Source organism: Coregonus clupeaformis, chromosome 35 (assembly GCF_020615455.1).
Source record: "Coregonus clupeaformis isolate EN_2021a chromosome 35, ASM2061545v1, whole genome shotgun sequence".
NCBI classification, from domain to species: Eukaryota; Metazoa; Chordata; class Actinopteri; order Salmoniformes; family Salmonidae; genus Coregonus; species Coregonus clupeaformis.
The window spans coordinates 15,119,230-15,146,032 of record NC_059226.1 but is presented as its reverse complement, the minus strand read 5'-3'; the positions used below and the strand labels follow the sequence as shown (position 1 = coordinate 15,146,032).

General features: G+C 42.5%; 1 protein-coding gene across 1 annotated transcript in view; it reads left to right on the top strand.

Moving 5' to 3' along the window:
• The window catches only part of LOC121550481 (neurabin-2), a 73,665-nt gene that overhangs the window by 5,198 nt on the left and 41,664 nt on the right, over positions 1-26,803 (top strand). The gene's annotated exons all lie outside the window — the stretch shown is intronic.

Sequence of the window (26,803 nt, the reverse complement as noted above, 5' to 3'; positions counted from 1 at the left end):
AAATGCTTACCTAGGGGTCCTTTCCAACAATGCAGAGAGAAAGAAAATAGAGAAATAATAGAAAAGTAAAACATGTAACAATTAGTAATAATAACGTGGCTATATACACAAGGGGTACCAGTACCGAGTTGATGTGCAGGGGTACGGGGTAATTGAGGTAGATATGTACATATAACTAGGAATAAAGTGCCAGATAGTAAACAGTAGCAGCAGTGTATGTGATGAGTCAAAAAAGTTAGTGCAAAAAGGGTAAATGCAGATAGTCTGGGTAGCTATTTGGGTAACTATTTAATTAACTATTTAAGAGAGGCGCAAGAGAGGTGATCAAGTTACACTTGAAATTCTCTGCTAATGTTTGCCAGGTAAATATCTTAAGTTTAACTACAGTTGAAGCCAAATACATTTAAACTCAGTTTTTCACAATTCCTGACATTTAATCCTAGTAAAAATTCCCTGTCTTAGGTCAGTTAGGATCACCACTTTATTTTAAGAATGTGATATGTCAGAATAATAGTAGAGAGAATTATTTATTTAAGCTTGTATTTCTTTCATCACATTCCCAGTGGGTCAGAAGTTTACATGCACTCAATTAGTATTTTGTAGCATTACCTTTAAATTGTTTAACTTGGGTCAAACTTTTCGGGAAGCCTTCCACAAGCTTCCCACAATAAGTTGGGTGAATTTTGGCCCATTCCTCCTGACAGAGCTGGTGTAACTGAGTCAGGTTTGTAGGCCTCCTTGCTCGCACACACTTTTTCAGTTCTGACCACACATTTTCTATAGGATTGAGGTCAGGGCTTTGTGATGGCCACTCCCATACCTTGACTTTGTTGTCCTTAAGCCATTTGTCCACAACTTTGGAAGTATGCTTGGGGTCATTGTCCATTTGGAAGACCCATTTGCGACCAAGCTTTAACTTCCTGACTGATGTCTTGAGATGTTGCTTTAATATATCCACATCATTTTCCTTCCTCATGATGCCATCTATTTTGTGAATTGTACCAGTCCCTCCTGCAGCAAAGCACCCCCACAGCATGATGCTGCCACCCCCGTGCTTCACGGTTGGGATGGTGTTCTTCAGCTTGCAAGCCTTCCCCTTTTTCCTCCAAACATAACGATGCTCATTATGGCCAAACAGTTCTATTTTTTGTTTCATCAGACCAGATGACATTTCTCCAAAAAGTATGATCTTTGTCCCCATATGCAGTTGCAAACCGTAGTCTGGCTTTTTTATGGCGGTTTTGGAGCAGTAGCTTCTTCCTTGCTGAGCGGCCTTTCAGGTTATGTCGATATAGGACTAGTTTTACTGTGGATATAGATACTTTTGTAGCTGTTTCCTCCAGCATCTTCACAAGGTCCTTTGCTTTGTTCTGGGATTGATTTGCACTTTTCGCACCAAAGTACGTTCATCTCTAGGAGACAGAACGCGTTTCCTTCCTGAGCGGTATGACGGCTGCGTGGTCCCATGGTGTTTATACTTGAGTACTATTGTTTGTACAGATGAATTTGGTACCTTCAGGCGTTTGGAAATTGCTCCCAACCAGACTTGTGGAGGTCTACTATTTTTTTCTGAGGTCTTGGCTGATTTCTTTTGATTTTCCCATGATGTCAAGCAAATAGGCACTGCGTTTGAAGGTAGGCCTTGAAATACATCCACAGGTACTCCTCCAATTGACTCAAATTATGTCAATTAACCTATCAGAAGCTTCTGAAGCCATGACGTCATTTCCTGGAATTTTCGAAGCTGTTTAAAGGCACAGTTAACTTAGTGTATGTAAACTTCTGACCCACTGGAATTGTGATACAGTGAATTATAAGTTAAATAATCTGTCTGTAAACAATTGTTGGAAAAATGACTTGTGTCATGCACAAAGTAGATGTCTTTACCGACTTGCCAAAACTATAGTTTGTTAACAAGAAATTTGTGGAGTGGTTGAAAAATGAGTTTTAATGACTCCAACCTAAGTGTATGTAAACTTCTGACTTCAACTGTATCTAAGATGTGCCAAATACATTCTCTTCGGCTCAGGGCTCAAGCTATGCATTTGGTATGCTAACGTTCTAGCTAAGTAGCTAGCTTGCAAGATCAAGCTTCTTGGTTACAGCAGAGACAATCAATCCACTCCTCGATCAAGATCCCTGCTGTCGGGGCCTCCCGAGTAGACTAGAGATCCTGGTTCGAGTCCAGGCTCTGTAGAAGCCGGCTGCGACCAGGAGACCCATGGGGCGGCGCACAATTGGCCAAGCGTCGTCCAGGTTAGGGGAGGGTTTGGCCGGCAGGGATATTCTTGTCCCATCGCGCACTAGCAACTCCTGTGGCGGGCCGGGCGCAGTGCACGCTGACACGGTGTATGGTGTTTCCTCCGACACATTGGTGCGGCTGGTTTAGTTTAATGTTCGCTTGCGCTTGTTAGCATTTTGCTAGCGTCAGCTATGTGAATTCGGCAGTTTTGTTAGCATTTGTTAGCATACTGTCTTGAAAAAAATAATCTTTACATCTGGAAAGATGTGTGCACTGCCGGTATAACCGTATTTGCCCGGTATGGTACAGAAATGGTATGAAGGTATGAACATCTGGATACTTCCTAACCCTTTTACGGAGTGCTTCAGAGATAGAAGCTAATAGCTAGACGTTGTGGTTTGGGTTTTGACTTCCGGATATCAGGCCAACTTATTGTTCGAGCTGTTTCAACACAGCAGCGGTGTCCAATACAGCGCGTGTTTACTGCAGAACACATTCAGCACTACTGTGTGAGCTGCTCTATGTATGACTAAGTGACTGACAACTTGTGAAATCTCTTTTTGGCTTGGTCAGCATTCATTCATTTGCTTGACACTGAGGACCTACTCAGTAGTCCTGACAGCAATATAGACTTGTTCCTCCTGCCTTGACACAAGATAGGCTGATCGTTTCAGCTTGCATCAGCAATAATTATTGTCGTGAAATCCAATGTAGAAACCCCCCTTCCATAGCTTAATTCCTCTAAGATCTGTATGTTGTAACAAGGGAACCTCAAAAAAGCAGGGCGTAGAGAACTGATTTTTAAATTCCTAATGCTGACTGCTGCTCCAATGATAGGCCATTTCCAGCCAGGTATAGGCCAGGTGTTCTCAGGGGCTTCACTCTGAACCACAAATACATAGTTTACATAACATTTGAAATGATGTAGGTAGGTAGATATTAGCTCTAGGCTACTGTATATTGTCATTATGAAATGTCAAAAGAATATGCCAGTGGCCTTTCTCTCCTGTCCCTTGGTGACTTGCCATTAAATGCCACCAGCAAGTAGTGTGGATTTCATCTCCCCATCATGCACAGCATGCTAACCAACCGGGCAGCCACCGTATCACTGTAATATACAGTGGGGGAAAAAAGTATTTAGTCAGCCACCAATTGTGCAAGTTCTCCCACTTAAAAAGATGAGAGAGGCCTGTAATTTTCATCATAGGTACACGTCAACTATGACAGACAAAATGAGGAAAAAAAATCCAGAAAATCACATTGTAGGATTTTTAATGAATTTATTTGCAAATTATGGTGGAAAATAAGTATTTGGTCAATAACAAAAGTTTCTCAATACTTTGTTATATACACTTTGTTGGCAATGACACAGGTCAAACGTTTTCTGTAAGTCTTCACAAGGTTTTCACACACTGTTGCTGGTATTTTGGCCCATTCCTCCATGCAGATCTCCTCTAGATCAGTGATGTTTTTGGGGCTGTCGCTGGGCAACACGGACTTTCAACTCCCCTCCAAAGATTTTCTATGGGGTTGAGATCTGGAGACTGGCTAGGCCACTCCAGGACCTTGAAATGCTTCTTACGAAGCCACTCCTTCGTTGCCCGGGCGGTGTGTTTGGGATGATTGTCATGCTGAAAGACCCAGCCACGTTTCATCTTCAATGCCCTTGCTGATGGAAGGAGGTTTTCACTCAAAATCTCACGATACATGGCCCCATTCATTCTTTCCTTTACACGGATCAGTCGTCCTGGTCCCTTTGCAGAAAAACAGCCCCAAAGCATGATGTTTCCACCCCCATGCTTCACAGTAGGCATGGTGTTCTTTGGATGCAACTCAGCATTCTTTGTCCTCCAAACACGACGAGTTGAGTTTTTACCAAAAAGTTATATTTTGGTTTCATCTGACCATATGACATTTTCCCAATCCTCTTCTGGATCATCCAAATGCACTCTAGCAAACTTCAGACGGGCCTGGACATGTACTGGCTTAAGCAGGGGGACACGTCTCGCACTGCAGGATTTGAGTCCCTGGCGGCGTAGTGTGTTACTGATGGTAGGCTTTGTTACTTTGGTCCCAGCTCTCAGCAGGTCATTCACTAGGTCCCCCCGTGTGGTTCTGGGATGTTTGCTCACCATTCTTGTGATCATTTTGACCCCACGGGGTGAGATCTTGCGTGGAGCCCCAGATCGAGTGGTCTTGTATGTCTTACATTTCCTAATAATTGCTCCCACAGTTGATTTCTTCTAACCAAGCTGCTTACCTATTGCAGATTCAGTCTTCCCAGCCTGGTGCAGGTCTACAATTTTGTTTCTGGTGTCCTTTGACAGCTCTTTGGTCTTGGCCATAGTGGAGTTTGGAGTGTGACTGTTTGAGGTTGTGGACAGGTGTCTTTTATACTGATAACAAGTTCAAACAGGTGCCATTAATACAGGTAACGAGTGGAGGACAGAGGAGCCTCTTAAAGAAGAAGTTACAGGTCTGTGAGAGCCATAAATCTTGCTTGTTTATAGGTGACCAAATACTTATTTTCCACCATAATTTGCAAAAAAATTCATTAAAAATCCTACAATGTGATTTTCTGGATATTTTTTCTCAATTTGTCTGTCATAGTTGACGTGTACCTATGATGAAAATTACAGGCCTCTCTCATCTTTTTAAGTGGGAGAACTTGCACAATTGGTGGCTGACTAAATACTTTTTTTCCCCACTGTATGTTATGTAGAGAGATTTTCAGTAGCAGTCATTTTCACCTCTTCTCAGTCAGTGAGTGTCTGAGATTACATGGTTGTGATAGGATCCAATAGATTTGCTGCATAGCCTTGTAATCCTAGTAGAGGAGGAAAATGACTGCTTTGCAGTAGGCCACCCTTAAGCACAGCCACTTGTGAAACGTGTAATGGCATGCCATTACTTTGCTGTCACAGCAAGCAGTGTCCCTTTATTCCTCAGTGGCGGAGGATAGAGAGCTATCATATAGGCTAGTCCATCATAGTGTAGACTGGAAGGTTTTAATCTGTTAAATCTACTAGACCTATCTCTGCACAGCCATTGCTGTTGCACTTTTGAATATTGCACTGAATTGATCTGACCTGTGCAAGAACTGGAGATGGCAGTTCAGCATCTTCTTTTACCTTTCTGACCTATCGACCCTGTTATGTTGCTTATGGCTTTAACTCAACCAAGGGTGTGGCTCACTGCACCTGGGAGTTCATTCTGCAGTCAGCTTCCATTCTTGATAAACTGTGCTGTATATTAGTGTCTTGTTTTGTCTGCAGTAGTGCCTGATACTTAAACATATACCCATACCATGGGTGACTGACTGACTCCCTCTCTTAGCCAAGGTGAGGGCACTCGGGGAAGAGAATGAATTTGTTAGGTGTTCAGCAGGCCATGGGGATGACTAGGTGAATCGCCCGTGTTGTCCTCTTTGCAGAGATAAGGACAGAACAGGCAGGTCCATTGTCCACTCAGTCAGCTCCAGAGTGTCTGAGTCACAGGAGGGCTGCATCCCAAATTGCACCCTATTCCCTAGATGGTGCACTGACCTAGTCAAAAGTAGTGCACTATAACAAATTAATTCAGACACTGGCCTCATTATGAAAAGAAAATGCCATCATTGATGCATTTAATCACCATTTTATTTCAGAGGGGTATCTCTTTGAAATAATTTCTAAGCCTATTCACAATGATATTGGGCTGGATGCTGATAGAGGAAACTTGCTGAATGATCAGAGAAATGATAGTCAAAGCTTTTCTTTTAGGCTATTTACAGAAAATATGTATTGAAGTACATGAAGGTGTACCACAGGGGTCGATTTTGGGAACTGTTCTCTTCACTATTCATATAAACACAATTGGTCAATCTGTAAAAAATTTAACTTAATCTAGGTGCGGATGATACTATTTTATGTATGCTATTGCCCCGACTGTTGATCTGGCATTGTCAAAACTACAGTCAGATTTTATAGCTATGCAGGAAACCCTTGATTTAAATATTGTGCTTAATACGGGCAAAACAAAATACATGTTGTTTTTAAACTCTCGTAAGAATGTTTCAGATGATCTACATGTTCACTCATTAGATGGTTCTCCAATCGAATGTGATACCGCGTATAAATACTTCTTAGGCATTTGGATTGATATGGATTTGACGTTATAAAAAACATATAGATGAGCTGGTTAAGAAGTTAAGATTTAAAGTTGTATTTTTCTACAGAGAAAGGACCTACAGTGGCCTAAGATTGTGCCTTTCTCTATGCAGTAGGAAGCAGATTATTCAGTCAACCTTTGTGTCTGTTCTTGATTATGGTGATATTATTTATCAAAGTGCAGCTGCTACTACTATTAAACCGTTGGATGCCATCTTCCATAGTGCCCTTCATTTTGTTACAGGCGACAGTTTTGCTATTTATCACTGTATCAAAAGGTTGTCTGGACTTCACTAAAGACCCGTAGATCTCTACATTACTCCCTTTTTGTTTACAAGGCCCTAATTCCTGAACTTCCTTTGCTGTTGAAGTATATAATACAGTGGGGAAAAAAAGTATTTAGTCAGCCACCAATTGTGCAAGTTCTCCCACTTAAAAAGATGAGAGAGGCCTGTAATTTTCATCATAGGTACACGTCAACTATGACAGACAAAATGAGGAAAAAAAATCCAGAAAATCACATTGTAGGATTTTTTATGAATTTATTTGCAAATTATGGTGGAAAATAAGTATTTGGTCAATAACAAAAGTTTCTCAATACTTTGTTATACACCCTTTTTTTTGGCAATGACACAGGTCAAACGTTTTCTGTAAGTCTTCACAAGGTTTTCACACACTGTTGCTGGTATTTTGGCCCATTCCTTCATGCAGATCTCCTCTAGAGCAGTGATGTTTTGGGGCTGTCGCTGGGCAACACGGACTTTCAACTCCCTCCAAAGATTTTCTATGGGGTTGAGATCTGGAGACTGGCTAGGCCACTCCAGGACCTTGAAATGCTTCTTACGAAGCCACTCCTTCGTTGCCCGGGCGGTGTGTTTGGGATCATTGTCATGCTGAAAGACCCAGCCACATTTCATCTTCAATGCCCTTGCTGATGGAAGGAGGTTTTCACTCAAAATCTCACGATACATGGCCCCATTCATTCTTTCCTTTACACGGATCAGTCGTCCTGGTCCCTTTGCAGAAAAACAGCCCCAAAGCATGATGTTTCCACCCCCATGCTTCACAGTAGGTATGGTGTTCTTTGGATGCAACTCAGCATTCTTTGTCCTCCAAACACGACGAGTTGAGTTTTTACCTATTTTGGTTTCATCTGACCATATGACATTCTCCCAATACTCTTCTGGATCATCCAAATGCACTCTAGCAAACTTCAGATGGGCCTGGACATGTACTGGCTTAAACAGGGGGACACGTCTGGCACTGCAGGATTTGTGTCCCTGGCGGCGTAGTGTGTTACTGATGGTAGGCTTTGTTACTTTGGTCCCAGCTCTCTGCAGGTCATTCACTAGGTCCCCCCGTGTGGTTCTGGGATTTTTGCTCACCGTTCTTGTGATCATTTTGACCCCACGGGTGAGATCTTGCGTGGAGCCCAAGATCGAGGGAGATTATCAGTGGTCTTGTATGTCTTCCATTTCCTAATAATTGCTCCCACAGTTGATTTCTTCAAACCAAGCTGCTTACCTATTGCAGATTCAGTCTTCCCAGCCTGGTGCAGGTCTACAATTTTGTTTCTGGTGTCCTTTGACAGCTCTTTGGTCTTGGCCATAGTGGAGTTTGGAGTGTGACTGTTTGAGGTTGTGGACAGGTGTTTTTTATACTGATAACAAGTTCAAACAGGTGCCATTAATACAGGTAACGAGTGGAGGACAGAGGAGCCTCTTAAAGAAGAAGTTACAGGTCTGTGAGAGCCAGAAATCTTGCATGTTTCTAGGTGACCAAATACTTATTTTCCACCATAATTTGCAAATAAATTCATTAAAAATCCTACAATGTGATTTTCTGGATTTTTTTTCCTCAATTTGTCTGTCATAGTTGACGTGTACCTATGATGACAATTACAGGCCTCTCTCATCTTTTTAAGTGGGAGAACTTGCACAATTGGTGGCTGACTAAATACTTTTTTTCCCCACTGTACATAAAAATACATTTCATCTCGATGGTGCCGTTCGGGCAATTTAAAGTATTGATTGGGAACTTATTTGTGGAGGAATGTCTAACTGTTTTTCTGGGTGATTTGTGATGTTTTATTTGTGCTTATCATGACTGTGTTTTTGTATTTTAATGTGTAATAATAAAAACTAAACTAAAATAAAACAAATATATATATATACACACACACACACACACTACCAGTCAAAAGTTTGGACACACCTACTCATTCAAGGGTTTTTCTTTATTTTTACTATTTTCTACATTGTAAAATAATAGAGAAGACTATGAGATAACACATATGGAATCATGTAGTAACCAACTAAGTGTTAAACAAATCAAAATATATTTTATATTTGAGATTCTTCAAAGTAACCACCCTTTGCCTTGATGACAGCTTTGCACACTCTTGGTATTCACTCAACCAGCTTCATGAGGTAGTCACCTGGAATGGATTTAAATTATTAGGTGTGTCTTCTTTAAAAGTTAATTTGTGGAATTTCTTTCCTTCTTAATGCGTTTGAGCCAATCAATTGTGTTGTGACAAGGTAGGAGGGGTATACAGAAGATATCCCTATTTGGTAAAAGACCAAGTCCACATTATGGCAAGAACAGCTCAAATAAGCAAAGAGAAACGACAGTCCATCATTACTTTAAGACATGAAGGTCAGTCAATACGGAACATTTCAAGTACTTTGAAAGTTTCTTCAAGTGCAGTCGCAAAAACCATCAAGCGCTATAATGAAACTGTCTCTCATGAGGACCGCAACAGGAATGGAAGACCCAGAGTTACCTCTGCTGCAGAGGATAAGTTCATTAGATACAAATGAATTACTTAAAAATCATACAATGTGATTTTCTGGATTTTTGTTTTAGATTCCGTCTCTCACAGTTGAAGTGTACCTATGATATAAATTACACAACTCTACATGCTTTGTAAGTAGGAAAACCTGCAAAATCGGCAGTGTATCAAATACTTGTTCTCCCCACTGTACGTACATACATACATACATACATACATACATACATACAGTGAGGGGAAAAAAAGTATTTGATCCCCTGCTGATTTTGTACGTTTGCCCACTGACAAAGAAATTATCAGTCTATAATTTTAATGGTATGTTTATTTGAACAGTGAGAGACAGAATAACAACAAAAAAATCCAGAAAAACACATGTCAAAAATGTTATGAATTGATTTGCATTTTAATGAGGGAAATAAGTATTTGACCCCCTCTCAATCAGAAAGATTTCTGGCTCCCAGGTGTCTTTTATACAGGTAACGAGCTGAGATTAGGAGCACACTCTTAAAGGGAGTGCTTCTAATCTCAGCTTGTTACCTGTATAAAAGACACCGGTCCACAGAAGCAATTAATCAATCAGATTCCAAACTCTCCACCATGGCCAAGACCAAAGAGCTCTCCAAGGATGTCAGAGACAAGATTGTAGACCTACACAAGGCTGGAATGGGCTACAAGACCATCGCCAAGCAGCTTGGTGAGAAGGTGACAACAGTTGGTGCGATTATTCGCAAATGGAAGAAACACAAAATACTGTCAATCTCCCTCGGCCTGGGGCTCCATGCAAGATCTCACCTCGTGGAGTTGCAATGATCATGAGAACGGTGAGGAATCAGCCCAGAACTACACAGGAGGATCTTGTCAATGATCTCAAGGCAGCTGGGACCATAGTCACCAAGAAAACAATTGGTAACACACTACGCCGTGAAGGACCAAAATCCTGCAGCGCCCGCAAGGTCCCCCTGCTCAAGAAAGCACATATACAGGGCCGTCTGAAGTTTGTCAATTAACATTTGAATGATTCAGAGGAGAACTGGGTGAAAGTGTTGTGGTCAGATGATACCAAAATCGAGCTCTTTGGCATCAACTCAACTCGCCGTGTTTGGAGGAGGAGGAATGCTGCCTATGACCCCAAGAACACCATCCCCACCGTCAAACATGGAGGTGGAAACATTATGCTTTGGGGGTGTTTTTCTGCTAAGGGGACAGGACAACTTCACCGCATCAAAGGGACGATGGACGGGGCCATGTACTGTCAAATCTTGGGTGAGAACCTCCTTCCCTCAGCCAGGGCATTGAAAATGGGTCGTGGATGGATATTCCAGCATGACAATGACCCAAAACACACGGCCAAGGCAACAAAGGAGTGTCTCAAGAAGAAGCACATTAAGGTCCTGGAGTGGCCTAGCCAGTCTCCAGTCCTTAATCCCATAGAACATCTGTGGAGGGAGCTGAAGGTTCGAGTTGCCAAACGTCAGCCTCGAAACCTTTAATGACTTGGAGAAGATCTGCAAAGAGGAGTGGGACAAAATCCCTCCTGAGATGTGTGCAAACCTGGTGGCCAACTACAAGAAACGTCTGACCTCTGTAATTGCTAACAAGGGTTTTGCCACCAAGTACTAAGTCATGTTTTGCAGAGGGGTCAAATACTTATTTCCCTCATTAAAATGCAAATCAATTGATAACATTCTTGACATGCATTTTTCTGGAATTTTTTGTTGTTGTTATTCTGTCTCTCACTGTTCAAATAAACCTACCATTAAAATTATAGACTGATCATGTCTTTGTCAGTGGGCAAACATACAAAATCAGCAGGGGATCAAATACTTTTTTCCCTCACTGTGTGTGTGTGTGTGTGTGTGTATGTATGTATGTATGTATATGTGTGTGTGTGTGTTTGTATATGTGTGTGTATATATATATTGTATTATACAGGGCGCATTTGGACTTGTACTGCATCATGGAGGCCTGCTGTAATTTACCAGCTTTTCATAATAACTGTACAACAGGGAAAGGGATATGCTGAAATTACTTCAAGCAAGGTCAAGATTATTTTAATCTGGTGGATGAATGCCTGGTGTAGGAGGACCTCTAGTCTAAAGAGAGAGCGAGCCCTGATTGGCCTCTAATTCTATGTGCAGCATTGTGCAAGCCATAGGGTAGTAGTCTGTAGTAGAATAATCCATGTTTGTGCTATACAGTGTTAAGAAGTTGAGGTGAGGGTCATGAGGTATTTTGGGGGGGGATGACACTTGAGTCTTGAGTCTGCCTTCACTTTTTACACTAACTTACATGTTCCATGTCTGTGACCTGCTTTTCTGAATCATAATTTGTTCAGTTCAGGTAATACAGGAATTGCTACCTTAGGGCCTCTGTGAAAGGTACTTTTCCCTCGTCACATGGTTAAGAGTTGACGGTTTAAGGACAGGAGCCTTGTGTAAAAGGGGTAGCTACTGTCAGCTGGTGATCTGGCAGACCGAAAGGCTAAGTGCTTTGGGGTTTCCAGAGAAGGACATGTCAAACCAGTTCGGCTCTTCTGTTGTGCTCCAATGACTGAAATTGGCTTTTCTGTCCCTGAAATCTCCAAGGGAAACAGTAGTGTTACCTTGGTTCCTCTCAAAGCCATTAACCTGTTCAAGCCTACCTTGGCTTTTTCTTCTCAGTGGTTGATTCGTTCGATTTTTCAGACTGATATGGCATTCATACCTCAATGACACTGAAAGCACCGTAATATGACATGAAAATGTAATATATTCCTCCATCTCTTCCTCTAAGCAGGCATGCTGTCACTCTTATCAGACACATTTTTTACTTTCCATGGTGGAGAGCTGAGAATAAACACAGAGTCCCTCTGCATTTAGAGCAAGCTAGCCCCTGCGCTCGCTCTTTGTTTGTCTCTCTGTCTGTCGCTCTGTCTGTGTCTGCTGGCTGGCAGTACATTCCTTCTGTCATGCCACCTTGCATCCCACTGCTGGCTTGCCTCTGAAGCTAAACAGGGTTGGTCCTGGTCAGTCCCTGGATGCGAGACCAGATGCTGCTGGAAGTGGTGTTGGACGGCCAGTAGGAGGCACTCTTTCCTTTGGTCTAAAGAAATATCCCAAATGCCCCAGGGCAGTGATATGGGATATTGCCCTGTGTAGGGTGATGTCTTTCGGATGGGACATTAAACGGGTGTCCTGACTCTGTGGTCACCTAAAGATCCCATGGCACTTATTGTAAGAGTAGGGGTGTTAACCCCGGTGTCTTGGCTAAATTCCCAATCTGGCCCTCATACCATCATGGCCACCTTATCATCCCCAGCTTCCAATTGGCTCATTCATCCCCCCTCCTCTCCCCTGTAACTATTCCCCAGGTCGTTGCTGTAAATGAGAATGTGTTCTGAGTCAACTTACCTGGTAAAATAAGGGTATAATTTAAAAAAAAATGTCTCAGCCTCATTTGCCCAATCTGCCAGTCTTATCTCAGATCAGTGAGTAGTCTGATAAACTGATAAACTGGCTGCTCTGTGTGTTGGTCCCGTGTGGCTCAGCTGCTAGAGCATGGCACTTGTAACGCCAGGGTTATGGGTTCTATTACCACGGGGGACCAGTATGAAAATGAATTAACTCATTACTTGAAGTCACTGAAGTGTGGTTGAGTATTTGTATGTGAGGCGAGAGTTTGTATTTGTCCATCCCTGTGTGTGATTGTGAGCGAGAGTGACCCTGTTATTAGGTGTTTCCTGATCCCAGACAGACTTGGGCGGCCCCTCTTATCCTCTCAAAGGGAGGAAGCAGTAGAGCGTGAAGGAGGGCTGGGGCGTGGGGGCAGTTTAGGGGGAAGGAAGGCTGGGTGAGGCCATGTGTCAGAGCAGGATATAGCCCAATTTCGAGAGGTAGGGTGGGAGAGGGAGATCAAGTTTCAGTGTGTGGACACCTGGCTCACTGCTGGGGTAGCGCCCCTTGATGAGTCCCCTATCACCAGAGCCAGCTGGGCTTGTGTCTCTAACCTGGGATCTGAACCTGCAGACAATGTCTTGTAACAGGTCAATGTCTCACCTTCCTCACATTGAATAACAACTGGCTGCCATCCGTAGTATTACAAGCTGGCATCCGTCAATGCATCTGGTAGATTATACACTGCATTCAGAAAGTATTCAGAACCCTTGACTTTTTCCACATCTTGTTACGTTACAGCCTTATTCTAAAATTGATTAAATATGTTTTTTTCCTCATCAATCTACACAAAATACCCCATAATGACAAAGTGAAAACAGGTTTTTAGAATGTTTTGCAAATGTATACCTTATTTACATAAGTATTCAGACCCCATTGCTATGAGACTCGAAATTGAGCTCAGGTGCACCCTGTTTCCATTGATCATCTTTGAGATGTTTCTACAACTTCATTGGAGTCCACCTGTGGTAAATTCAATTGATTGGACATGATTTGGAAAGCACACACCTGTCTAAATAAGGTCTCACAGAGCAAAAACCATGAGGTCGAAGGAATTGTCCGTAGAGCTCCGAGACAGGATTGTGTCAAGGCACAGATCTGGGGAAGGGTACCAAAAACATTCTGGAGCATTGAAGGTCCCCAAGAACACAGTGGCCTCCATCATTCTTAAATGGAAGAATTTTGGAACCACCAAGACTCTTCCTGAGCAATCGGGGGAGAAAGGCCTTGGTCAGGGAGGTGACCAAGAACCCAATGGTCACTCTGACAGAGCTCCAGAGTTCCTCTGTGGAGATGGGAGAACCTTCCAGAAGGACAACCATCTCTGCAGTACTCCACCAGTCTGGCCTTTATGGTAGAGTGGCCAGATGGAAGCCACTCCTCAGTAAAAGGCACATGACGGTCCACTTGGAGTTTGCCAAAGGCATCTAAAGGACTATCAGACCATGAGATACAAGATTCTGGTCTGATGAAACCAAGACTGAACTATTTGGCCTGAATGCCAAGCGTCACGAGTGGAGGAAACCTGGCACCATCCCTACGGTGAAGCATGGTCGTGGCAGCATCATGCTGTGGGGATGTTTTCAGCGGCAGTGACTGGGAGACTAGTCAGGATCGAGGGAAAGATGAACGGAGCAAAATACAGAGAGATCCTTAATGAAAACCTGCTCCAGAGCACTCAGGATCTCAGACTGGGGTGAAGGTTCACCTTCCAACAGGACAACGACCCTAAGCACACAGCCAAGACAACACAGGAGTGGCTTCGGGACAAGTCTCTGAATGTCCTTGAGGGGCCCAGCCCGAGCCTGGACTTGAACCCGATCGAACATCTCTGGAGAGACCTGAAAAATAGCTGTGCAGCGGCGCTCCCCATCCAACCTGACAGAGCTTGAGAGGATCTGCAAAGAACAATGTGAGAAACTCCCAAATACAGGTGTGCCAAGCTTGCAGCATCATACCCAAAAAGACTCGAGGCTGTAATCACTGCCAAAGGTGCTTCAACAAAGTACTGAGTAAAGGGTCTGAATATTTCTGTAAATGTGATATTTCAGTTTTAAATTTGCAGAAATGTCTAACAAAATGTTTTTGCTTTGTCATTATAGGGTATTGTGTGTAGATTGATGAGGAATTTAATCCATTTTAGAATAATGCTGTAACGCAAAAGTCAAGGGGTCTGAATACTTTCCGAATGCACTGTATGTGTCCAACTAACCGTCAGCTACCATGATTGCTTCAGTAAACAATACTGTTTTTTATGCATCATCTAAATCGCCTTGGTTGATAGATCTAGCTTTTGCATTCCAAATGAAATTACTTATTTGAACGAATGACCTTCTCATCAACATCTATCCATAGCATTGTGCTATAAGCGCTATATAGTATCATAACCTGGTCCATTGTCTTACCCAGGCCTTGTACAGTGCCACATTCTAAGTAGTGAAACAGATTAGCGGAACGCCCTAGTGGTTATAAATAGAGGTCTACTGCTCTGAACGTTCCCGTAATCCACTGCTTGATTCTTAGAGCCTCCTGTACTGCCGGGCGGGGTTATTTAAAGACTTCTCCCTGTGTCAGGATGCTAGCATGGCGCTGCAGGGGGGCAGGTCTAGAGGCCACTTAGATTAGGTAGACGTACTGTACAATAGACGGCAGCGTAACACTGCTGTACCTTGGATATTTTATTCTCTTTCTCTCCCCCTTATGCAGAGGCCCGTATCTTTCCAATACAGAGGCTGTGCTCTGCAGTCAGCAGCCTTTCTGTTCACTTTTCGATCGTTATCAGTCAGTTTCTGCATTCCATGACAGTGCTTTTTATAGTCTTTAAAGAGGCAGCCTTGGTTACAATGTTGCCTAAGGCTTAGGAGGGGGGAGGGGCCGAGTGGCGCAGCAGTCTAAGGCACTGCATCTCAGTGCTTGAGGCGTCACTACAGACCCCCTGGTTCGATTCCAGGCTGTATCACAACCGGCCGTGATTGGGAGTCCCATAGGGCGGTGCACAATTGGCCCAGCGTCGTCCGGGTTTGGCCGGTGTAGGCCGTCATTGTAAATAAGAATTTGTTCTTAACTGACTTGCCTAGTTAAATAAAGGTAAAATAAAATAAAATAAAAAATAATGTCAATAGACAGGAAGTCCTAACGTCTCCAGCTCCTGTCCCCTCCGTCACCACCTGATAATGACACTGTTTTGCCATCACTAGCCGGCTTCCATCCGGTTACCCAACCCTGCACCTTAGAGGCTGCTGCCCTATATACATAGACTTGGAATCATTGGCCACTTTAATAATGGATCACTAGTCACTTTAATAATGTTTACATACTGCTTTAGTCATCTCATATGTATATACTGTATTCTATTCTACTGTATTTTAGTCAATGCCACTCCGACATTGCTCGATCTAATATTTATATATTTCTTAATTCCATTATTTTACTTTTAGATTTGTGTGTATTGTGGTGAATTGTTAGATACTACTGCACTGTTAGAGCTAGAAACACAAGCATTTCGCTACACCTGCAATAACATCTGCTAAATATGTGTATGTGACCAATAACATTTGATTTGATAATGTCAGTTGTATAAGAATGGCAAAAGGGTGACACTCTCATGACTCGTTGTTTGGGTTGAGCTAGTTTAGTATCCTATAAGACTAATCACCAGACAGGACCAATGTACTGAAGTTCTGTGTTCGTGACATATAGAAGGCTATTCAGAATTCTAAATCCACATCATAACCTAGGCTACATCAGGGGTGTCAAACTCAATCAGCGCAAGGGCCATATTGAAAAAACACAACACATTCACGGGCCAGACATAGCCTATTATGTTTGTTTTGACAAAGAAACGTGGATACAACTCTGACCAAAACTGGCTATTGTTTTATTTTAAAACATATGGTCCTTTATAATGTCTACTTAGGATACTGTATATAGAATTTAACATATTAAAACAAATTTAGAGATAAATAATATTTGTCCATCATTTGCTGCTATGCTTGCAGATGGGCATAATATGCTGCGACCCTAATCAAAAGGTATTTAATAACTCCAAATAACAAAAACTCAGCTAGGTTGTTGTAACATTTCAACTTAAAACATGTTCAACATGCAGTTGAATGCAGCACTGCTGTATGTTGCACTCAAAATGTCTTGTAGCTGAGTAGCCAGCCTAGGCTACTGCTAAAACGTTGCTGTAACAGGCCTACATGTTTCTCCTTTGCATGGTGTTTTGTTGCAGGTTTTTTGGGGGGGTTATTCATTGTCAAGCTTTAAAAACTGAAGCCAGACTGCAACATTTTAGCACCCTAGCTAGGACTGTGACATGTCTGTGCACTTTCCCTCCACTGCGCGTGGTAAATGGGACACACGAAAGCAGCGCAATTGACGTTGATTTCACCGATGCCAGTGCATCAGGCTGTTATTTCATAAAGTAGATAACTCATTTATATTCGCTTGTGTGTCCTATTGTCCTTTTAGTAGTAATTTCTACCCGCGTGTGAATCCTTTTATTTTATAACTTTTTGACAACCAAGATGACATTTTCTGTAGGCTACAGCAATAACTTGTTGGAACCGAAACCTGCCATGGACATTTAGCTTACAACACCTTCAAACATTTCGGTCTGGTAGAAGATTCGGTCAGTGCCATTAGTGATGATATGATACAGTGTGTGGGTCTGGGAGGAAGGGTGTGTGTGGTAATGCCGTTTTGCGTGCAGCACGTTGGCAGTGCTTGCTGTGACTTGTAGGGCGGTATGGAAGCGGGCCAAAATGAATTGACAACCTAAATCATTAGGCGGGCCAGCTAGAAATGTGTCACTGGCCCACGGGCCTTGTGTTTGGCACAGGTGGTCTAAATCTATGTCTATGGGTGGACTGTGTGATGGAGGTAGAATGGTGAGCTGTGTGCATTTTGTGTCAGTGAGTTTGGAGAAACTGGGTGCATAATATTAGAGAGGAAGGAGAACAATACCAATGGCATGCCTGAGCAGCACAGCAGACCTCCCTCTCTTTCCCAACCTCGCCTCAGTCTGCCATTCCCCTCTCCCTGGAGAGAAGGATTATTTAAAAACCTGTCTCTCCCTTTCTTTCTTTCTCCCAAATCCTCAACAGGAAATAGGCCATAAGTCTCATTGTGCCTGTTCACACCTAATACACCTCAGAATTACAGCATAGCTTTAAGTCTTTGTTTCCACACTGTGTGGTATTTTCGGTTTTGAAAACAACCTCACATGACCTATTATCGTTTCCCCAGATTTTGCCACAACATACATTTTCTGCCGCCGTCTGACGTTTGCTCTTTTGCTGACGGTGGTTTGCATCCAAAGGGCAGGACTCGTTAGCAGAATCCTTAAAGACTGCTTCCGAGTTCCTTGTAGGACCTCCAAGAACAGGAATCAGACAGAGAGCATGTTCCATTTCTTCCAGTTGGTTTGCTCACAAACACCACAACATTATTCTCCACTATCCAGGCTGGTTTGTCTTTTCCACTTTCTATGCCACGTCTAGACAATATTACTCCATTTAAACTGATGCTATTGTATTTGTTCTGGTTCATTAACCTAACCTTGGGAGTCTCTCTCCAGTCTGCTAACGGTGTTCTGCCTGTGTGAACGATAGCTCCTAATGATCCAAATGATCTCCGAACCTCATGCCATCACTCCGATGCCTTTGGAATTGCCTGCTGTTGTAATCCCCCATTACAGAATCAGGGGGGGGGGGGGAAGTCAGTGGAAGCTTTGGAACAAATGAGGATATAGCATGACTTCAACATTACCCGTAAAAGCCAATGTAATTAGACACCGGTGTTAGTCTACTGTTTTTGCCAACTGGAAAACCACTGGTTTGTGACGCTCCTCGTGAATTGTTACTGTATCGTCTTTGTCTTGTGCCCTCATGTTAGAGACAGCCTACTCCTCTGTGGACGCCCATGCCTGACTAGAACCTGAATTGAAACATGCTCAGAATGAGGGAGGAAGAATGTTATTCCTGGCCATGAGGCGGCCATCTTGGTAGTGATGTAGGCCTATGTGACATGCCCCATTTCTGGAAGTAGAGGCATTCTTACTGTACATGACATAGATCGTTTCTGAGGTTAACTTCAGCGATGGACTGTACTGTACCGCCAGTCAGTGTATGGGGCCGCATGAACTGGTCTTGGCTGTGCTTCAGCATTCAATGTGATGATTAAAATCCTACTTCTCCCAGGATTCATTAAATAAAGAAAAACACTTGAATGAGAAGGTGTGTCCAAAGTTTTTGACTGGTATGTATGTGTATATATATATATATATATATATATATATATATATATATATATATATATATATACACACTACCGTTCAAAAGTTTGGGGTCACTTAGAAATGTCCACTTTTTTTGTCCATTTAAAATAACATCAAATTGATCAGAAATACAGTGTAGACATTGTTAATGTTGTAAATGGCTATTGTAGCTGGAAACGGCTGATTTTCAATGGAATATCTACTTAGGCGTACAGAGGCCCATTATCAGCAACCATCAGTCCTGTGTTCCAATGGCACGTTGTGTTTGCTAATCTAAGTTGATCATTTTAAAAGGCTAATTGATCATTGGAAAACCCTTTTGCAATTATGTTAGCACAGCTGAAATCTGTTGTGCTGATTTAAAGAAGCAAAAAACTGGCCTTCTTGAGACTAGTTGAGTATCTAGAGCATCAGCAATTGTGGGTTCGATTACAGGCTCAAAATGGCCAGAAACAAATAACTTTCTTCTGAAACTCGTCAGTCTATTCTTGTTCTGAGAAATGAAGGCTATTCCATGCGAGAAATTGCCAAGAAAAGAAAAAAGGAACTGAAGATCTCGTATAACGTTGTGTACTACTCCCTTCACAGAACATCGCAAACTGGCTCTAACCAGAATAGAAAGAGGAGTGGGAGGCCCCGGTGCACAACTGAGCAAGAGGACAAATACATTAGTGTCTAGATTGAGAAACAGACGCCTCATAGGTCCTTAACTGGCATCTTCATTAAATAGTACCCGCAAAACACCAGTCTCAACGTCAACAGTGAAGAGGCGACTCCGGGATGCTGACCTAGGCATATTTTTGAAATAATCACTGATCTGACTTTCAGGTCTGTCTATGAAAAATGCCCTTTTTAGTTACAAATGTAACTAGAACCATGCATAATGCACATTCACTAATAATGACTAACTTCTCATAGCAGGCATTAGGCTATAGAAAATGAACACTGGTCTCATCAATCTCTCAAACCCACGTGCTAGTGATTAGCCAGATAATCTTTATATTTTAAGTTTAGCCAACTTGGATCTATTTGCTATCGAACAAGGTTGAACAGTTGAATTGTTATGAACACACCCTTCTGTCTGTCTCCAACAGTTTCAAAAGCATGATAGCCTGTCCACTTTGTTCAGATGTTGAAATCAAGTGGCCTACCTTATTTCTCAGAATGAGAACAAGTTGCCAATTCGGTAGATAATTGTGTTTTATGCTTATTGAAAATTTTTTATGAAACGCAGAATAGACAGCTAGTATAACAGTCTAAAATGCTGCTAGCGGTGCCGTGCGTAACCAACTGAGCATTCATTTTCCAGAATCAATGGTCATTGATACTCCCGTTTTAATAGTGTCTGCTCTGCGCGCAATTTGAGTAGTTGAGATATAAAAAGGGTATCGTTAGAGAAGTTAACTTCTCCTCTATTACATTAAAATAATGTCTCAATGTGTTTTGGTGTCCATATGACCGATTCTGTTGGACCAAACCAAATGCAAAAAGCGAGTTGAAACCGCTTGTCAGGGAGTAAGATGTGACCTCTCAACTTTGTTGGCGTGAGAGGCAGGGGGAGGGGCTTGGTGTGTGTTTAAACCATAGAGGAAGAGGCGCAGCAAGAGGTTTCATATGGGGGATTGGAAGTGATGCAGACAATTACATTGATGGAAGTTACAATCAATCTGCAATATTAAAGCTGATCTACCCCCTAAAAAAAAAAGAAAAAAAAAGAAAGAGGTTTCACTCTCGCTAAAATCTGTCCAAAATAAGCCTAATGCTTTTCTATGGGCTTGTTTTGGACCTAAACTTGTCGCCTGTCTTCCCTCCTTTGGGACAACGACTCCCATTGTTAGGGCGGAGACGTGCATCTCATCATTATATACAGAGCTCTGGTGTGAATGGGAAGATGCACAGAGGAGCGAAGGAGACAAGACAACATGAGAACAAGCGGACATAAACGCTCATAAAAATGAACAATAACAAAACTTTGATTCTTGTTATAAGGGCATTAGGAATATCGCACAAAATCATAAATTCCAATTAATTCGATATATCGCCTAGCCCTAGTGTGTGTGTGTGTTTGTGTCTGTCTGAGTGCCCTCAGGGTCAGATGGGAACAGCATTTAACCATATGACTGTGGACGTTCAATCCAAGGCTGTGTTTATTTTATAGCCTCAGGTATAGGCAGTGTCTGCCATAAGCCATTACTTGTTTTATCTTCATGTGAGTAACCTCTCCATAGTGTGGAGTCTGACATTTAGAGATGGAGGATGGTGAGAATGGATTGTTTGTGCCACATTGATTAAGAGGCTGGAGTGCCATGTTGTGCATTGCAGGGTCTGAATTGAGGAACCCTTTACATCCCTGTCATCATAAGGTCACAATGAAACGAGTGTGTAGTAATGATTAATAGACTACCCAGCGCCTCTTGGCTCTCATTGTAGCGAAAATAGTTATTCCCTGTAAAGTTTTTCCCTATATTTTCTCCTTAAAATAGCCTTCATCAAACCTCAATATCTAGCAACTTTCTCACATTTGAGTTAAATGTAATTGGTCGAGGAAGTTTGACAATGTGATTGACCTACATTCACTCCAAGTGACCCATAAATGCACATAGAGTGCATTCGGAAATAATTCAGACCCCTTGACTTTTTCCACATTTTGTTACGTTACAGCCTTATTCTAAAGTGGATAAAATTGTTCCCCCCCACATCAATCTACACACAATACCCCATAAGCAAAAACAGGTTTTTAGACATTTTTGACATTTATTAAATCTACAAAACGGAAATATCATATTTACATAAGTATTCAGACCCTTTACTCAGTACTTTGTTGAAGCACCTTTGGCAGCGATTACAGTCTCAAGTCTTCTTGGGTATGCCGTTACAAGCTTGGCACACCTGTATTTGGGGAGTTTCTCCCATTGTTCTCTGCAGATCCTCTCAAGCTCTGTCAAGTTGGATGGGGAGAGTCGCTGCACAACTATTTTCAGGTCTCTTCAGAGACGTTCGATCTGGTTCAAGTCTGGGCTCTGGCTGGGCCACTCAAGGACATTTAGAGACTTGTCCCGAAGCCACTCCTGCGTTGTCTTGGCTGTGTGCTTTGGGTCGTTGTCCTGTTGGAAGGTGAACCTTCACCCCAGTCTGAGGTCCTGAGTGCTCTGGAGCAGGTTTTCATCAAGGATCTCTGTACTTTGCTCCGTTCATCTTTCCCTCGATCCTGACTAGTCTCCCAGTCCCTGACGCTGAAAAACATCCCCACAGCATGATGCTGCCACCACCATGCTTCACCATAGGGATGGTGCCAGGTTTACTTCAGATGTGACGCTTGGCATTCAGGCCAAAGAGTTCAATCATGGTTTCATCAGACCAGAGATTCTTGTTTCTCATGGTCTGAGAGTCTTTACGTGCCTTTTGGCAAACTCCAAGCGGGCTTTCATGTGCCTTTTACTGAGGAGTGGCTTCCGTCTGGCCACTCTACCATAAATCCTGATTGATGGAGTGCTGCAGAGATGGTTGTCCTTCTGGAAGGTTCTCCGATCTCCACAGAGGAACTCTAGAGCTCTGTCAGAGTGACCATCAGGTTTTTGGTCACCTCCCTGACAAAGGCCCTTCTCCCCCGATTGCTCAGTTTGGCCGGGCGGCCATCTCTAGGAAGAGTCTTGGTGGTTCCAAACTTCTTCCATTTAAGAGTGATGGAGGCCACTGTGTTCTTGGGGACCTTCAACGCTGCAGACATGTTTTGGTACCGTTCCCCAGATCTGTGCCTCGACACAATCCGGTCTCAGAGCTCTATGGACAATTCCTTTGACCTCATGGCTTGGTTTTTGCTGTGACATGCACTGTCAACTGGGGGACCTTATATAGACAGGTGTGTGCCATTCCAAATCATGTCCAATCAATTGAATTTACAACAGGTGTATTCCAATCAAGTTGTAGAAACATCCCAAGGATGATCAATGGAAACAGGATGCATTTGAGGCCAATTTCGAGTCTCATAGCAAAGGGTCTGAATACTTATGTAAATTTGGTTTTTATTTTTTATAAATTTGCTAACAATTCTAAAGACCTGTTTTCGCTTTGTCATTATGGGGTATTGTGTGTAGATTGAGGATTTTTATTTATTTAATCAATTTTACAATAAGGCTGTAACGTAACAAAATGTTGAAATAAGTCAAGGGGTCTGAATACTTTCCGAATGCACTGTAGCTCACTGCAGAGGTCACTGCATTTTCTATAAGGCTATGTATGTTGGCTAATGACTATCTCTTGTGTAACCCATTCAACTTTAACCCCACCCTTACCACGCCACGGTACGACGTGAAGTTAGCCACATAGTAACCGTCATAATAGGATTACTGCTATGACTATCCGATAACAGCAACACTCACTAGTGTATACAGGGAAGGGTGGCCATGTTGGAATCTGAGATTTCAGAAATTCACTATGAACCAAGATCAACAAGATGGTGCACTTTGATGCAAATGTAGATGATCAGTAACTAAACTTTTTTATGGCTGTCTTTAAATTAACAACCTAGCCATGTGGTGACCTGAACAACACTAGTCATTGTTTTCATACTGTATTTGCATGTTGGTTACAGTAAAACCATGGTTTGCATGTGTCTCTTCTGTCTCCCCTCTGCTTCAATGCAACTGTTTAAGTAACCTAATTTTGACCCATAAAGTCTGGGTTCATAGCATTACACCAGCATGGGTTTCCATTATAGTTTGATGATAATGTGAACACAGTAAATCAAGCCATCAGCCTCAGGGTAGGTTTTGACCTTCTAATGGTTGTTGATGTGATTGTTCCCCAGGCAACTCCAATCGCTGCTGCCTTCTTACTTTCTGTCTCTAACATCTGTTTCAGGATCAGATCTCTACCAAAGGCCATGACCATTATGAGCTAAAAGCAAAACAAACCTCTGCAAATGAATCTACATATAGGACATTTTACACTGAATGTTAATAATTTTCTTGTTCTCTTCCTGTCTCGCTCTCTCTCTCTCAATTCAATTTCAATTTAAGGGCTTTATTGGCATGGGAAACGTACAGTGGGGGAAAAAAAGTATTTAGTCAGCCACCAATTGTGCAAGTTCTCCCACTTAAAAAGATGAGAGAGGCCTGTAATTTTCATCATAGGTACACGTCAACTATGACAGACAAATTGAGATTTTTTTTCTCCAGAAAATCACATTGTAGGATTGTTAATGAATTTATTTGCAAATTATGGTGGAAAATAAGTATTTGGTCACCTACAAACAAGCAAGATTTCTGGCTCTCACAGACCTGTAACTTCTTCTTTAAGAGGCTCCTCTGTCCTCCACTCGTTACCTGTATTAATGGCACCTGTTTGAACTTGTTATCAGTATAAAAGACACCTGTACACAACCTCAAACAGTCACACTCCAAACTCCACTATGGCCAAGACCAAAGAGCTGTCAAAGGACACCAGAAACAAAATGGTAGACCTGCACCAGGCTGGGAAGACTGAATCTGCAATAGGTAAGCAGCTTGGTTTGAAGAAATCAACTGTGGGAGCAATTATTAGGAAATGGAAGACATACAAGACCACTGATAATCTCCCTCGATCTGGGGCTCCACGCAAGATCTCACCCCGTGGGGTCAAAATGATCACAAGAATGGTGAGCAAAAATCCCAGAACCACACGGGGGGACCTAGTGAATGACCTGCAGAGAGCTGGGACCAAAGTAACAAAGCCTACCATCAGTAACACACTACGCCGCCAGGGACTCAAATCCTGCAGTGCCAGACGTGTCCCCCTGCTTAAGCCAGTACATGTCCAGGCCCGTCTGAAGTTTGCTAGAGTGCATTTGGATGATCCAGAAGAGGATTGGGAGAATGTCATATGGTCAGATGAAACCAAAATAGAACTTTTTGGTAAAAACTAAACTCGTCGTGTTTGGAGGACAAAGAATGCTGAGTTGCATCCAAAGAACACCATACCTACTGTGAAGCATGGGGGTGGAAACATCATGCTTTGGGGCTGTTTTTCTGCAAAGGGACCAGGACGACTGATCCGTGTAAAGGAAAGAATGAATGGGGCCATGTATCGTGAGATTTTGAGTGAAAACCTCCTTCCATCAGCAAGGGCATTGAAGATGAAACGTGGCTGGGTCTTTCAGCATAACAATGATCCCAAACACACCGCCCGGGCAACGAAGGAGTGGCTTCGTAAGAAGCATTTCAAGGTCCTGGAGTGGCCTAGCCAGTCTCCAGATCTCAACCCCATAGAACATCTTTGGAGGGAGTTGAAAGTCTGTGTTGCCCAGCGACAGCCCCAAAACATCACTGCTCTAGAGGAGATCTGCATGGAGGAATGGGCCAAAATACCAGCAACAGTGTGTGAAAACTTTGTGAAGACATACAGAAAACGTTTGACCTGTGTCATTGCCAACAAAGGGGGTATATAACAAAGTATTGAGAAACTTTTGTTATTGACCAAATACTTATTTTCCACCATAATTTGCAAATAAATTCATAAAAAATCCTACAATGTGATTTTCTGGATTTTTTTTTCTCATTTTGTCTGTCATAGTTGACGTGTACCTATGATGAAAATTACAGGCCTCTCTCATCTTTTTAAGTGGGAGAACTTGCACAATTGGTGGCTGACTAAATACTTTTTTTCCCCACTGTATGTTAACATTGCCAAAGCAAGTGAAGTAGATAGTAAACAAAAGTGAAATAAACAATAAAAATTAACAGTAAACATTCCACTCAGAAGTTCCAAAAGAATAAAGACAATTCAAATGTCATATATCTCTCTCTCTGTCTCTCCTGGAGAATGGCTTTCGCTATTTCCCTCATTTATGCTTCCCTATCTCTCTTTCCTACTCACACAATTATATTAGGAATTTCCTGTCTGTGGAGCATCCATGGCTTTTTCTTCCTCTCGTCTGTACACACACACACACACACACACACACACACACACACACACACACACACACACACACACACACACCTCTCTGACACCATATTTACCTGTCTGTCTGCTAGGCTCTCTGACACAACACATTCAATGCATTCCTGCACAATACCCCCATGTTTCATCTGCCTCTTTACCAAGATATCAACACCAATGCCATCTAAAGCATGACTTGCTTATGGCTCACGTTTTCTCCTCAAAGCAACAAGCAGGGGTTGCCAGTACTGATCCTTTCAATCCACCATTTCTAAAGCGGTTGGGTTTGATTTAGCCTAGTTCCTCTAGAGGCTGTCCAAGGAAGGTCACAGCAGGGGAACAACTGGCAACCCCCTCACTAGTTATGACTCACTCCCTGGTCTCTGTCTCAACATGCTCCAGAAACTTCTGAGCCATGCCTCAATCCTGCTGCTTTCATTCATTCTTCCTCTAATGCTCTCTTTATATTGCTCTCTTTTTTGTCCTCTCTTTCTAGCTCTTTACCTTGCTCTGACCGACTGCTTTCTCACTTTCTTTAGCGCTTCGTCTCTCTCTCTGTGTGTGTGTGTGTGTCAATTCAAAGTCACAAAAAGAAATGTGCCTTTTATTTTCTAGGGGAATTTGGAATTTCTATCCACACCATGAATTGACTGAATTGAAATGGGATTGAGCCCAACTCTGAAAGATACCATGTAGTCATAACAATGTCACAATTCATAAGAACCCAGTATAATGGCTGCACCTGCCGTATTGTATTGTGAGTTTATTTTTTTTGTGGACAGCACATGGAGGCTTTTAGGCCTTTTGGATACACGCTTAGCTAATGACTTTCCCAGACACACAAAGAAGCTAGGCTAGAGTCTGCTGTTAGTGTTATTGTGTTTTCTCTCCGACATGTTTTCCTGGTGTTTGGGAGAGACGCCTACGAGGGCACGTGGAAGTGTGAACCGCGCCCGCCAGAAAAAGGGGGAAAGGCGAGGAGGAAAAGTC